Source organism: Lathyrus oleraceus, chromosome 5 (genome assembly GCF_024323335.1).
Source record: "Lathyrus oleraceus cultivar Zhongwan6 chromosome 5, CAAS_Psat_ZW6_1.0, whole genome shotgun sequence".
Classification (NCBI taxonomy): domain Eukaryota; kingdom Viridiplantae; phylum Streptophyta; class Magnoliopsida; order Fabales; family Fabaceae; genus Lathyrus; species Lathyrus oleraceus.
This window is the reverse complement of record NC_066583.1, coordinates 90,734,791-90,737,933: the sequence shown is the minus strand read 5'-3', so window position 1 is coordinate 90,737,933 and position 3,143 is coordinate 90,734,791. Positions and strand designations below refer to the sequence as shown.

Sequence of the window (3,143 nt, the reverse complement as noted above, 5' to 3'; positions counted from 1 at the left end):
CTACCTCACTCAGGATCGGGTTTAGTCTCCTCTGATGTTCCCTAGAAGTTTTACAGTCTTCTTCTAGCATGATGCGGTGCATACAAATAGAAGGACTTATCCCTTTAAGATCGGTGATGTTGTATCCTAGTGCGGTTGGATATTTTCTTAAGATATGTAGGAGTTTTTCGGTTTTAAGTTTTCCTAGGTCTGCATTGACTATCACTGGTCATTCAAGTTCTAAGTCTAGGAATTCATATCTCAGATTTTTGGGAAGTGTTTTCAGGTCGAGGGTTGGTTTCTTAAGGCATTGCGTAGGATCCGATGTTATTGCTAAACATTGGTTCAGTTTGTCTTCTACACGATAGTCAGACAAATCGTCATTTTCTAATTCTGTTTCTTTTATGCATTCATCGATGATATCCATGAAGTAACATGTGTCTTCTATTGCAGGTGCTTTCAAAAATTTGGAAAGAATGAACTCAATTTTCTCTTCTCCTACTTCGAAAGTGAGTCGTCCTCGTTTTACGTCTATGATAGCACCGGCGGTTGCTAAGAATGGTCTTCCCAATATAATGGGGGTAACTTCATCTTCTCTTATGTCCATAATTATAAAATCGGTGGGAATGTAGAATTGACCTATGCGCACGGGAATGTTTTCAAGAATTCCTACGGGATATCTAATGGAACGATCTGCTAATTGCATAGACATTTTAGTTGGTCTTAATTCTCCCATTTCAAGTCTCTTGCATATGGACAAGGGCATAACACTGATACCGGCTCCTAAATCGCATAAAGCTTTGTCTATGACAAATTTTCCTATGTGACAGGGTATAGAGAAACTACCAGGGCCTTTAAGTTTAGGAGGCATATTCTGGATTATTGCGCTACACTCAGTAGTGAGTGTAACGGTTTCGCAATCTTCAAGTTTCCTTTTATTAGATAAAATTTATTTTAAGAACTTAGCATATGAAGGCATCTGTGTAATAGCTTCTGTAAAAGGTATGGTGACGTTTAATTGTTTCAGTAGGTCAACAAATTTCTTAAATTGGCCCGCGTCTTTGGTTTTAATTAGCCTTTGAGGGTAAGGGATATGTGGTTTGTAAGGCGGCGGAGGTACATAAGGTTCTTTGTTTTCTACGGTTTCTTTATTACTCTCTTCCTTTTCCTTAGGTCTACCTTCTTCCTCAGTTGACTTTTTAGAGTTTTGGTTCTCAATCCTTGGGTCAGACGGTCCTTCTACCTCTGTTTCACTTCTTAATATAATTGCATGAGCGTGGCCTTTCGGGTTAGGTTGGGGCTGTCCAGGAAATGTACCAGTTGGGGCAGCAGTAGGTGCTTGTTGTTGAGCTACTTGCGAGATTTGTGTTTCCAGCATTTTGTTATGGGTAGCCAGGGCATCTACTTTACTTGCTAGTTGTTTAATCTGTTCGCTAGTGTGTACATTCTGGTTTAAGAATTCTTTATTGGTTTGCTGTTGAGAAGCTATGAAGTTCTCCATCATGATTTCCAAATTGGATTTCTTAGGAACGTTATTGTTAGGTGTAGATGGGGTCGGCTTTTGATATCCAGGAGGTATAGCTGGGGCTTGACTGGGGGCTTGACCTGGTGCGTATAAAGCATTATTACTTTTATATGAAAAATTAAGCTGGTTTTTCCAGTTTGAGTTGTAGGTATGCGAGTAGGGATTTCCTTGAGCATAGTTCACCTGCTCTGCTTGGATTCCTGTTAGGAGTTGACAATCTATAGGGGTGTGGCCTTGAATTCCACAGACTTTGCAATTTTGAGTTACGGCAACCACGGTGGCTGGAGGTGATACATTTAAATTTTCGATTTTCTAGGCAAGAGCATCCACTTTTGCATTAACATGATCAAGGCTACTTATCTCGTACATGCCCCCTTTTGTTTGAGGTTTTTCTACCATTGTTCGGTCGCTTCCCCACTGATAATGGTTTTGGGCCATGCTCTCGATAAGTTGATAAGCGTCAGCGTAAGGTTTATCCATAAGCGCACCACCGGCGGGGGCGTCTATTGTTAACCTTGTGTTGTACAAGAGACCATTATAGAAGGTATGAATTACTAACCATTCCTCTAAACCATGGTGTGGACAAAGTCTCATCATGTCTTTGTACCTTTCCCATGCTTCGAAAAGAGACTCGTTATCTTTCTGCTTAAATCCATTTATCTGGGCTCTTAACATAGCTGTTTTGCTTGGAGGAAAATATCAGGCAAGAAAGACTTTCTTCAACTCATTCCATGTGGTGACTGAGTTGGAGGGAAGAGACTGAAGCCATCTTCTAGCTTTATCTCTAAACGAGAAAGGAAAGAGACGAAGTCGAATTGCCTCTGAAGTGACACCATTAGCTTTAACAGTATCAGCATATTGGACAAATACGGATAAATGAAGGATTGGATCCTCGGTAGGATTTCCAGAAAATTGGTTATGTTGCACTGCCTGCAACAGTGAAGGTTTAAGTTCGAAGTTGTTTGCTTCGATTGCGGGTGGAGCAATACTCGAATGCGGCTCATCTTGCGATGGAGCAGCGTAATCTCGAAGAGCACGAGCTGGTTCTTCCATCTCGGGTATCGGCGAAGGAAGGAGATTTTTTAGATCAGGAATTTCGATTGGAGGAAGATTGTTTGCAGCATGATACTCCCGAATTCGTCGTAAGACTCAGAGATATCGTTCAACGTTGTTGATTCGTAAGTAGTACGGCTCGCCTTGTGAGCGAGTGTGTGGCATACAAATCAACGAAAGACAAGGGAAAAATAAAAATTGCCTTAGTCTCTACAGCGTAACAGAAGAGTTGCGATATCGACTAAATAAAAGTCCCCGGCAACGGCGCCAAAAACTTGATCGCGACTTTATGAGTCTATTGGGGTATTAACTGCAAGTGCACAGTCTAATCGCGTAGTTTTAAAAGATATCGATCCCACAGGGACTTAATGAATCGATATACCATTTTTCTAAGGTTACTTCGTAAAGCTAAGGCGGATGATCCTTTGATGATTAGGGGGAAAAGTAAAACTAAAATTGAATCTAGATTAAATATCAAATAATGCGGATATCGGTATGTAGTTCGTCGTAATTAGGGAATCAAATCTTTGTTGGTTTCTTAGTTTTAAAATAAGTCTTTTCAGTAGACACTATTAATTAAAAGTCT

The 3,143-nt window shown here is 40.5% G+C and overlaps 1 non-coding gene across 1 annotated transcript; it reads left to right on the top strand.

Moving 5' to 3' along the window:
* The first annotated feature begins 2,072 nt into the window (after positions 1–2,072).
* On the top strand, positions 2,073–2,179 carry LOC127088924 (small nucleolar RNA R71). The gene has a single exon (XR_007790727.1). It is a non-coding gene; the product is annotated as a small nucleolar RNA R71 (small nucleolar RNA).
* The last annotated feature ends 964 nt before the right edge of the window (positions 2,180–3,143 follow it).